Source organism: Vanacampus margaritifer, chromosome 7 (genome assembly GCF_051991255.1).
Source record: "Vanacampus margaritifer isolate UIUO_Vmar chromosome 7, RoL_Vmar_1.0, whole genome shotgun sequence".
In the NCBI taxonomy this organism is placed as follows: Eukaryota; Metazoa; Chordata; class Actinopteri; order Syngnathiformes; family Syngnathidae; genus Vanacampus; species Vanacampus margaritifer.
The window spans coordinates 2,159,433-2,171,498 of NC_135438.1; the positions used below are offsets into that span (position 1 = coordinate 2,159,433).

General features: G+C 38.5%; 1 protein-coding gene across 1 annotated transcript in view; it reads right to left on the reverse strand.

The window, feature by feature from the left end:
- The window catches only part of LOC144054616 (protein phosphatase 1 regulatory subunit 29-like), a 105,482-nt gene that overhangs the window by 39,281 nt on the left and 54,135 nt on the right, over window positions 1–12,066 (reverse strand). The window contains exon 4 of the mRNA XM_077569760.1: window positions 1,545–1,598. The gene's annotated coding sequence lies outside the window, so the exon portion shown is untranslated. The remainder of the gene's footprint in view (window positions 1–1,544; window positions 1,599–12,066) is intronic.

Here is a 12,066-nt window from a genome sequence, read left to right on the forward strand (position 1 = left end):
CGTAACGCTCGAAAGGGAACCAGAGAACACAGAACAACAAGGTAACGTGTGAAATGGACTAAAACAAGGAACTACGCGGAAACGTGGAATCCCGGAAAAATGTTACGTGTGGAAAAATAAGGACTCAAGGGACGGCAATAAACATTCGTCAGCAATGCATAAAACAACAACATGTGGGACAGCAAAGCAACATGACATAAATATGGACATTTTAAATGCAAAAATGTGGGACAGCAAGGAAACGTAGAATGAAAAAGAAGCGGGAATTCAGACTTTTCTGACGGCCAGGAAGCGAGCGCGGGAACGCCCCTTTGAACTCGGAGATCTGAGTTGCGAAGTCGTTAAAACAAAAAGCAACCCGACATCACTGACCGACTTCAATCGGACGTCACTCGACAAGCCCCGTGGAGAGACAGACCGTCAGTGGCAAAACATCATTTACAAGATCTGAAACAGATATTTATTTATATTCATGTATTGTTACTTGAATTTAGTTACTTGAAATAATTTGCAACGACAATTTAACAATTTGATGTGCCATTTTCTTGTTTACAGGGATGTGATTTGACCAAAGTGAAATTATCTGAAAATTTAGCCGGGGGTCTGGGGGCCGCTGGCACCCAGCTAGGTCCAGGGCAGTGCCCTGGTGGGGGGACAAGAGGGGGGGGGGGGGGTTCGCCCCCCGGAGCTCATGGGTTTTCCGTGTTTTGAAGTACTTTCAATGCACTCACATGACAAAGAAATAGACAAAACAACAGCATCAATTTTCAATGTATATTGAACTATCCCATATAAAATGGCAGTTTTAGTCAACTCAAAATCAGTCACATTCAAAAACATTGGACTGCCTTTGCTTTTAAAAACTATCACTGAGAATATCATCATATCTAACTAATGTGATTACTAAGTTAACACATAAATAATGTTGAAGAGTTCAAATTTCATGAACAAATAATTGTATCATGACCAAATGAAAAGTAACTCATATTAGAGCATACCACAAATGTCTTTGTTATAGCAGAAGATGTTATCTGTCCGAGTCATGTGCATACACAATGAACTACTAAAAAAACTTAAAAAAAATTTAAAAAAATAAAAATAAAAAAAATCGAAAAAAAATTTTTTTTGGGGGGGGGGGGGATAAAAAAAGCGGAATTCCGCGAATTAGCGGAAAAATCACATCCCTGACTGTTTACATTTGCCTCGAACTGGGACAATCCAAGTGGGGCTTCCGACTTCCCACCTTCCTTGAACGCATTAAACCAACAAGGAAGCATAAACCCACGAGGTGTGAAAACACAGAAACGTGAGATTTTGCTTCTCTTGAAAACACTTGGAAGCCGCACGATCGCCTTAACACGGAAATTTGTCTTCCTTGAAACTCATAGTTTGATACGAGCGTTCTTTTTAGCATTAGCATCCCATCCACAGAAGACCAGACATCCTTCTTGATCATTGACTTTGAGCAGTTTAAAAGCACGCTACTGACACCTATAGGACATAAACTGAACAGCAGGCAGTGATGACAGCTTTTAGCCTCTTACCTATCGGATGAGACTTGACGCTCACGTTCACGCCAGCCAGGAAGTAAGCAGCACCTGCAGCAGAAATGAGAAAAATCAGTTAAATGCTCCATTTTGCCAGCTTCTTTTTTTTGCAGGGATTTTGCAGCAGTGTCGCATTATTGGCTTATTTATCCCAGCTTGTTAGCGCCGGCATCTTTACGACGGCACCCTGGCCCGCCGCCCGGCCTCCGAGTCGGACTCCAGCCGTCGTCCTCCCTTCCAGGACGCCGTTAAGCTAATGACGGACGGCCCGCCCGTGTCGCGCATTGTATACATTCCCCTAATTAAGTGTTGCTTTTAACGTCCAAATATGTGCTTTGTCCTCAGACTGCCTTTAGTTGTTCTGAGAGTCTCTTAGGCTGAACCCGTGTCCGCATTTTCCCAGTCTTAATCACAAACTTGCAATTGTTGACTCCGAAGTGGCGGCTGGAAGCAACCTTGGGCGATAAACCACAGGATGCTTCACCGAGTCTAACAGCTACTGTCACACCTATAAACATCTCTGCCCGGTGATCAAAAAATAAATAATTGTTTACAGGTACTTGAGAACAGGACGTTTGAAAAAAAAATAACCTTGGGTGGTGATGAGCGGCATGCTGCTTCACGGAGGGGTTGCGAGACTAATGCTGTGTGTCCAGCTACCTTGTCATCACGAAATGAGCAATTGTTGACTTGGAACGGAATGTTCAAAACAAACTTGGGCAATTTGTCACATGCTGTTTTTCTGTTCCCAGTTGTTGGATGCTGGATGAGGTCGCTGTCACACTTTTAACAAACATGAGTCGCCCAGTGATCACAAACATACAATTTGTTTGCTTGGAATATTGCAAATAAAGTTAGGCACAGGGTTGGGGAGTAATAAATTATATGTAATGAGATTACGTAATCTTCCAAAAATCATGTGACTGTAATCTGTAGGGGTGTTCAAAAAAATCGATTTGGCAATATATCACGATATTACAGCGCACAATTCTCGTATCGATTTAATATAATATTCCATTTTTGATGGAAATATTCAACAAAATGTCTTACTTGGGGTTAGAGTTCACACTTGAAGCATGGAAGAATGTTATATTAATGGAACATTAAGCCTTCAAATTTTATTTCAATGCTATTCAAACATGAAACCGTTATAAGCCTGAGGTACATTTTCAAACAAATCTTACAGTGAACATGTGCAAGTTTCACTGATGAGTATTTTCTAAATTTGAGTTAAGAAACAAAACAAAAACAAAAAAATCGCAATAATTGATTTAGAGATTCGTATCAGGATTAATCGGTATCAAATCGAATCGTGACCTATGAATCGTGATACGGATCGAATCGCATCGATCGAATCGAATCTGTTATATTACTGGGAGAAAATATGCAATTAAGTTTAGTTGATGACAATTTTAGTTACGTTTGAAAATATTTTTTTCTTTGGATAGCTGTGAATGGCACGTTTTTGGCGTTTTTGTGATTGTCTGTCTCTGGCCATGTGCCGCTATGCCACTCTACTATCTACTAATGTTTTTGTATAGTAATTTAAACACTATCATAAGGTCTCAGTCATCAAAAGTAATTAGTTATATTACTTTAAGTAATTGAAACCGTTACACTACTATTACATTTTCAACAGTGTAATTTGTAACTGTAACTAATTACATTCACAAAGTAATTTTCCCAACAGTCTCTTACTACCTCCCAAAGTCCAGTTCCCGATTGTGGGGCGTTGATGACATCATCACACTTCGACTTACGAAAGATGGACCGTACCACTCTGACAATTGTTTACAATCATGATGTTTTGACTTAGTTGGACTTTTACTACTTTCTGTAATTATGCGTTGTTCACTGTACTGTCCAATGTTTTTGCCCTTTTTGCAATCATTTCTGGTATGGAAATGAGCCCACTGAGCTACATAATTGTCATTTTGCAGGTGGTCGGGTCCCTCCCAAATAAGCCACATCCGGCATTAGGAGTTCTTATCAAGACGAGTCTCCCAAAGGACAGCTGAAAAGCAACTGATGCTAAAACGACTCCCTCCCACATTTGTAGCCAATTTAAAACTCCGGGGACTGTCGTACATCAAACCCGTTTAGGAGTTACAAGACAGCCGATCCGATTGGATTTGACTCCACTTCCCTTTTTAGTACCCGAATGTCAAAGATGACAGGTTAACAAAGGTCCGTCCAATAAAACGGGGTGACTCACGAGTGCAATTTGACCTTCTTCCTTTTTTTTCACCCAGCTGGTGCTCAAACACGGACGGCGCCTGTTAGCCGAGCGCTTCACACGCTAGCCGAGGCTAAGCTGAGCTGACAGGCAGCGTAACGACAAGAGTCACATTGTGATGACACATCGCACAAATAACTGATGCGGCTCGCATGTTAGCGCAAATTGTAGCTTGGTTCCGTTCAGCTGGAATGTCGTTTTATCACGCTGAAGATTTGATGGGAAGTCATCAAACCTTACTGCTAACGCTGCGCCCAAACAAAAGGCTGAAAACTCAAAATGTTTGCAATTTAGCATCGGCCATCTGTCTGCTATGTGTGGTTTGAATTTTGGAGCAATTGCACAAAATCTCTAGTAGGGGTTGGCCATTAAAGGATACTTGGGAAAATGAGACCAAAATGGAAGACTCCTTGTTTCTTTTTAGGTACGACTTCTTGAGATGTTTTGTGGGTCTACTCATGATAGAAATGTCTAAAAAAATTCATGTTGCCGAGTAAAACTGGCTTCAGTGGCTGAGTTTTTGAAGTCTAGGAGTTTAGCCTTTGAAGGTCCCGTGGAAAATTGACCAAAAATAATCCAAAGATGACTGCTTTAAACCAAAATGGCTGACTTCCTGTGCCTTTTCTGACATGGCTTCTTGAGACATTTTTGTGGTTCTATCCATGGTCCAAATGGATACTAAATTTCAAAGAATTTGAATTTTATAATAAATAAATAAATACAATTAATTAAAACGAGGGCTTGACCTGGCAAGTTTTTAATCTTTTTTTCTATTTTGTTAAAAATAAAACAGATTGTGTTCAACGGGGAGAAAACGCTGCTTTAAATGATGCTTTTCACTTGTCATTTTAACTCTTTGACTGCCAGACGTTTTCAGAAAAGGGATGCCGTGGGTGCCAGCCGGTTTAAGCATTTTGACTGATCTTTCAAGGTCCACAGAAAATGATGTGTTTGGACTATGGAAACACACATACTGCCAAATGAAAGATTGGACTCTCATCTTTCATCAGAAAAAAAGGTTTGTTTCTACCTTATTCCGTTTTTCAGTAATCAACAATAGAAAATGGTTAGTTTCACCTCTGTTTTGAAGCAAACGTCTTTTAACGTCTTTGGCACTCCTCCATAGGATTTTACTAAACGTTATTTAACATTTTTGGCAGTCAAAGAGTTAATACCGTGATATTTTTGCTCATGGCTATCGTACTGCCAGAATCTAATATCGGCCTGCGCCGAGTGCGTACACAAGAAAAGAGCATTTGAATTGCTGTGCGCTCAACCGCCCTATTTGCAAAACTATGGCATCAAAAAACTCGGGCATCTCAAATGTGAAGTTCAAGTTGAATTTTTTTCACACTAAAGACCAAAACTTTCCTGGGGGTGGTTGTCATAATTTACGCATGAAAGTGTTAAAGGACATCACCAATCACACGCATACACACACACGCACACACACACACACACACACACGCACACACACACACACACACGCACACACACACGCACACACACACAGTGTGACAGCAGTTCATTATGTCCTTATTTGGTTTGATTCTGCAGCGCCCCGCATCAAACAGTCACTTCATTAAAAGCTAACCTGGGAGGCCTTAAAGAGAAAGCGCAGGCCGCAGCTGGCTGCTTGTCAGCGGCAGATCGCATCAAAGGAGCCTTCGTGTGAAAGGCTACGTGGCGGCCGGGATTTGTTTTGGCCAAAGAAAGTCAGAAAGAGAGAATAGAGAAAAAAAGAAAGAGTAAATAATAAAGAATAAAGAAAAAAAAGAATAAGTAAATACAAAAGAAAGAAAGATAGAAAGCAAGAAAGAGAGAATAAAGAAAAAAAGAAAGAGTAAATAATAAAGAAAAAAGAAAGAAAAAAAGAGAATAAGTAAATACAAAAGAAAGAAAGATAGAAAGCAAGAAAGAGAGAATAAAGAAAAAAAGAAAGAGTAAATAATAAATAATAAAGAAAAAAAGAATAAGTAAATACAAAAGAAAGAAAGATAGAAAGCAAGAAAGAGAGAATAAAGAAAAAAATAAAGAGTAAATAATAAAGAAAAAAAGAAAGAAAAAAATAGAATAAGTAAATACAAAAGAAAGAAGAAACAAAGAAACAAACAAACAAAGAAGAATAAAGAGAAAAAAAGAAAAGAAAAAAAAGAATAAATAAAGACAGAAAAAAGAAAGAAAGAAAGAAAGAAAAAAGGAAGAAAGAAAGAAAGAAAGAAAAAAAAATAGAAAAAAAAAAAAAAAAGAAAGGCAACCCTCTGATCTTTTCTCCCATCCATATTATTTCTCGGTTGCTTCCTCTTCTGTGGTTTTGGAGTCCCGGCAGACTTTTCTCGATCTCGCATTCCCTGCCAGCCGGCCGGCTCGGGCGGCAGTAAAAAGACTGCATGCAAAACAAATTCCCATTAGGGCGACCAGCTTTGAGATGCTAATCAAAGATTGATCGGGAGGGCGATAAAAGCACGGGCGACGCAATCCCGGCCACATCTTGATTGTTCACTTTAGGGGGGAGTTTGAAAGCACACCAACTTCTGATCTTTTTTTTTTTTTCCTTCTCGGTGGAAAATGACAAGCACAATGGGAAGCATCCACCTGTAGTTTGGGATTACGGGGATTGAATCCTAATGGCGCAGATTAACATTGATGCGGTGATAAGAGAGGACAATAAAATAAACAGAGGCTTTGTTTTGTTCAAATGTCACTCAGCGGAAAGCAGCGATTCCGTTTTGTTCTGAGCGCACGCGTGTTGGATGCCAACATAAAAAAACATTCGTCGCTTCAGTGGACGACTATTCAACAATCGCATCAGGGTTCAAAGGTCAATGACAAGAAGTCACATGATATGGGCGGAGCTTGTTCATAAAAGGAGCTCGACCCCCAAAAAAGTCAATACGTCAGCAAGTGCAACAACGACAATTCAGTATTGTTGAACCATAAATGACTTGTTTTGCAGCCATTTTAAACATTTCTTACTGTAACTGTTACATTACATAAAAAGAAGACAAACGAAGAATGATGCATTTTTTCGAAAAAAGAAGCTTTCAAAATAGTCACAGTAGATCGAATCTTTTAAAAGGAGCATTTACTCTTATCAGTTCTCTCTCTTTTTTTTAATTGTCTTAGGTTAAGCTAAATTACATTTGGTTAGGTTAGGTTAGTTTACTGTAGTTTAAATTAGGTTAAGTTTTGTTAAATTACGTTAAGTGACATTATGCGTTCCAGTGCGCCGTAAATCACATTACGTCAAGTTTTGTTAACGTTTATAAGGATTATCAAAGACGTCTGAGGTTTACACAAACAAGAATGTTGAGTTACTTGAAAAGTGAAATCTACAACTAGTCTGATATTAACAAAATCATTATGTTTATCCAAGAGAACATTTTCTCGGATTCCAAAACCACATTCGACACCAAAGACGACAGCGCCATCCATTTCCAAAAAGTTCGTTCTAGACGAGGACTGTAAATTGTCTGTTTTGTTTAGTGGAATATCTTTGGAACGATGACGACTAAATCATCTTTGATATTTTACAAAAATATGACATTTGGTTAGGCGAATACTTTTTACTATTTGCATTGATGTTTGCAGAAAGTAGAAAAACATGTTTGCTAGGTTTGCTTATGACTATTTATGACTATAGTTATTCTTGGAGTTTTAAGTAATCTGTCTTAAAAGTTGACAAAGCAGAAGCGGGTAAAATATACAATATTTGGAATGAAGGCCAAAATAGAAATAAAAAGTATGGTGGGGTGGGGGGGGGTCAGTGAAGCAAGCATAAAGTATTGGTGGCGTTCTACTGTATACAAACAGATGGTTGAGGGCAAGTCGGGTGCTTTGAACGCATCGCAGGGCTTGGAGACGAGCATTTTCTAAAGTCTTCTCCACCGCATCTGGATGACAACGTGATGTGTTACTTTGTTGGAGCAGATGGAAAGCAGAAGCAAAAACATTTTTTAAATAAATTAAAAAAGCTGCAGGTTGGCTACTCCAAGATACGAAGCGACACTTTCACCCACCGCCATCTGTTTGCGCTTTGCAAAAAAAACAGTAAGAAAAAAAAATATATATATGATGCTGGTCTCTTTAATTAATGCTCGGAGCCATCGACGGTAGAAGAACAGGACTTGCGCAATCAGGTCACGTCCAGTCAACAGAGACGACAGCCAATCAGAGACGGCCATGAAAAATGCAAAAGCGGCAAAAAAAATATATATACTTTTTGATGGCGAGCGTATGAGAAGCACCCGGAGTGACATCCGCCATGATGGACCTTGACAACACAAAAAGGCACTTAGAATTTAAGAATTTGAATCCCTCGGCCTAAAAACATTAGGTTCGCTCAAGACAGACTTGCCTATAGCACCGGAACCTGACTTTTGGATTCAAGTTTGTGAAAATGCATTTAAAATGACAAAACACACAAATTTACAACTTATCCAATATAAAATTATTCACAGAACATACATTACTGTACTCAATATATGATGAAGAAAATGGGACTCTCAGACTCCGACATTTGTCTCCAGTGTTTACAAAACACTACAGACACTTAAGTTCATGTTTTATGGTTATGTACTCCGGTTATGTATTTCTGGACTCTTAGAAAAACTTTCCGCTATTTTGGAGTGTAGGATACCTTTATCTCCAAACTTGTGTTTGCTAGGTGACCTAACAACAACTGACTTACCACATAAACAATTTCAATCTACACTTGTAGCCCTTACTATCGCAAAAAAAAAACAATTCTTGTTAACTGGAAAAATAAACAAACTCTGAATATCGACCAATGGTCTAACCTCCTCATAAATCACATTTTAATGGAAAAAATATCTGCCTCAAATAAAAACCAAATATCAAAATTTATAGAAACATGGTCTACGTATATAGAATTTTTTAACCTAATTCCGGTTACTTAATTCTGTCTGTTAGCGAGAGCCACTACATCGTGATAACTTACATTGATGTTTCTGCATTTGGCAATTTATTATTATATTATATTATTAGTATGGGATTTTTTTTAATGGGCTTTAGGTGAACTGATGAATACACACACACTCGCACGCACGCACGCACGCACACACACATACTCACCCACATACAAAAAAAAAAAATATATATATATATATATATATGTTTGTGTATATGTATATATATGTATATATATTTTTAAAAAAAACATTTATTAAATTTTTTTAATTTATTTGTTTTTTTTAAAAAAAAAAGGAGAGCAATGATGATGTCAAATCGAATGAACAATAGTGAGCTCTCCTGAGAAAAAAAAAAAAAAAGGTTCGCTCAAGACTCTAAATTGTCTGAGCAACAAAAACAAAACAAAAACAACAACAACTTAAGATTCATTGAGGATTCTTGATTACCTTCTGCTGTTTATTAAAAACAAACAGAAAGCAGGCGTCAAAAGTTTACAGTCAATCTTTTTCGAGAAAAACGAGGCAGCGCTAAAATACCTCCTGTTTTCATTCTTCTTCTTTCAAACTCACTATCAAACAAAATAGTGTACCGCCATCTAGTGGTTGACAGTGGAGGCAGAACTAAAATAGTTACAAACAAGCGGGACTACGAAGGCTAAACTGTGTTTGTGGTTTGCAAAATTCACAAGATGACATTTAAAAATGACAAAAGCACACATATTAGGAATGACAAAGACTTGTAAGTTGTCAAAACTTATTTTAGAATATTTGTCTTTGAGGTCCCTGAAAACGCATTCGCTTTATCAAAGACTCTAGTCTTGGATATTTATTAAAAATGTACACTAATGACAAATATGTCAGTTGCTTTTGTGAAGACTAAAAGTCTTTGATGATTGGGAAACTGGTATGTTATGTTCATTGTGTCTTTGATGTTTTGGAAAACTAGTATTGTTAGTTTCATTGAAGACATCAAAAACACACTTGTGAGGTTAGTTGAGGACTAAATTGTTTTTTTTATATTTACACAAACACGAATGCTAAGTTCGATGAAAATGTTTTTGGCAAACACTTGCGTTGATGTTTATGGAAACGAGTATGTTAGGTTCATTGAAGACTGTCTTTGATGTTTATGAAAACATATGAGGTAAGTTGAAGACTAAATTGTCATCGATGTTTACAAAAACAGGTATGCTAAGTTTGTATAAGACTTAACCGTTTTTGGCAAACACGTAAGTTACGTTCGATAAGTCTATATTGTCGTTGATGTTTTCAAAAACTAGTATGTTAGGTTCATTTGATGAAAAATAAAAATGAGGTAAGTTGAAAACTAGATTGTCATCGATGTTCACAAAAACAGGTATGCTAAGTTCGGATAAGACTGAATAGTTTTTGGCAAACACTTGACGGTCTTTGATGTGTACGAAAACACAAATGTGAGGTCAGTTGAAAACTCGGCTGTCATTGATGTCGACAAAAACATGTGCACTAAAAGTTAATTGAAGACTAAACCACTTTTGACAAACGCAAGTTAGGGCCATGAAGATTCTTGTGTCTTTGATGTTTATCGGAAAACATTTAAGGTTAGTTGAAGACTAAATTGCCTTTAACTCTTTGACCGCCAGATGTTTTCAGAAAAGGGATGCCGTGGGTGCCAGCCGATTTTAAGCATTTTGACTGATCTTTCAAGGTCCATAGAAAATGATGTGTTTGGACTATGGAAACACACATACTACCAAATGAAAGATTGGACTCTCATCTTTCATCAGAAAAAAAAGTTTGTTTCTACCTTATTCCGTTTTTCAGTAATCCACAATAGAAAATGGTTAGTTTCACCTCTGTTTTGAAACAAACGTCTTTTAACGTCTTTGGCACTCCTCCATAGGATTTTACTAAACGTTATTTAACGTTTTTGGCAGTCAAAGAGTTAATGAGGTTTACCAAAAAAAAAAGATCATTTCAGACTAAACCCGATTCAACACGTTACATTTGTGCACACTGGAAAGTTTCGCTGTTTTTGAAAACACGCACAACTGCCACCTTGAAGACGCAAAACCAAGGCGAGGTGTTTTGAAGAGCGTTCCAAGGGTTTAACCTAAAGCCAACGTGGACACGCCCCCCCCCCCGTCACATCTCCTCCCAACAGGTTAATAGGAGCTCGGGCCAGTAAAGCACTTGAATGCCACAAAACGCTTGTGACGGCATGATTGAGGTTCGACCAGGGAGCCATTGTGACTAACGCAACGTGACGGAACCTTGATGGGACGAAAATCCAGATGAGAGACACCGACCCGCCATCTGTGTGTGTGCGCGCACCCATTCACTATCATTGATTATTTTCCTTTCATCTTCAGTGGCATCGCTTCGCTCTTGCACTTGTCCTCTCGCATCACATGTTCTCCCTTTCTTGTGCGACATCCTGATCTTTAATCTCGCCCGCGTCTCTTTTGGTCTGGTCTCAGCCCGTTAGTCTCACTTCCTGTCCTTCAAGTGCGGACGAAGGTAAAAGGACGGCGCAGTGCTGAGGCCTTGAAACTCCTTGACGCCCTACTTTATAACGCGAACGTGGCTTGAAAGTCTAACTCGGGATTTCAAAACTAAACCCATGTTTGGAACCTCAACCTTTGTCTTAAAACCCTAAAAGTTCTGGACCTTTGTCCTTGTATTGGAAGCCTAATTTTAAAACCTAGCCCTCTTTTGAAACCCCACTAAACACTAACTCGGGCTTACAATAGTCATTTGAAACCAAAACCTTGTTGAAGACCCTCATGGAAACCCTAACTGTGTCTTCAAGTACTAATTTGAAACCCTGTTTGAAAAAACAGGTGTTTGTACCCTAACCCAGGTTTGAAACCCTACTTCAAAACACAAACCCAGTCTTAAAACCATAAGTTAAAACCTTGACATTGGCTTCAGCCCAATTGTGCAACTCCCAAAATGGGCTTGAAACCGTCATTTGAAACCCGAACCCAAGCTTGAAAAGCGAATCGTGTCTTGAAAAACCAATTCAAAACTCTTGACAAAATTTTAAATCCTAACCAGGCCTGAAACCCTAACTTAAAACCCAATCATGGTGTAAAACCCACATTGGAAAACTTAACCCAACCTTGAAATCCTAACTTGAAAACCTCACCCTTGCTGGGAAACCCCGACTTGAAACCATTATTCAAAATCCCAACTTGAAACCATTACTCTTACTTTCTTGAAACCTTCATTTGGAACCCTAACGGTCCTGGCTTCAACTTTGAAACCCCAACACTTGCTTGAAACCCAAACTTCAAACGCCAATTGGAATCCTTCATTTTAAAGCTTTACTCTAGCTTGGAAACTCAATTTCAGACCCTCTCCTGGTTCT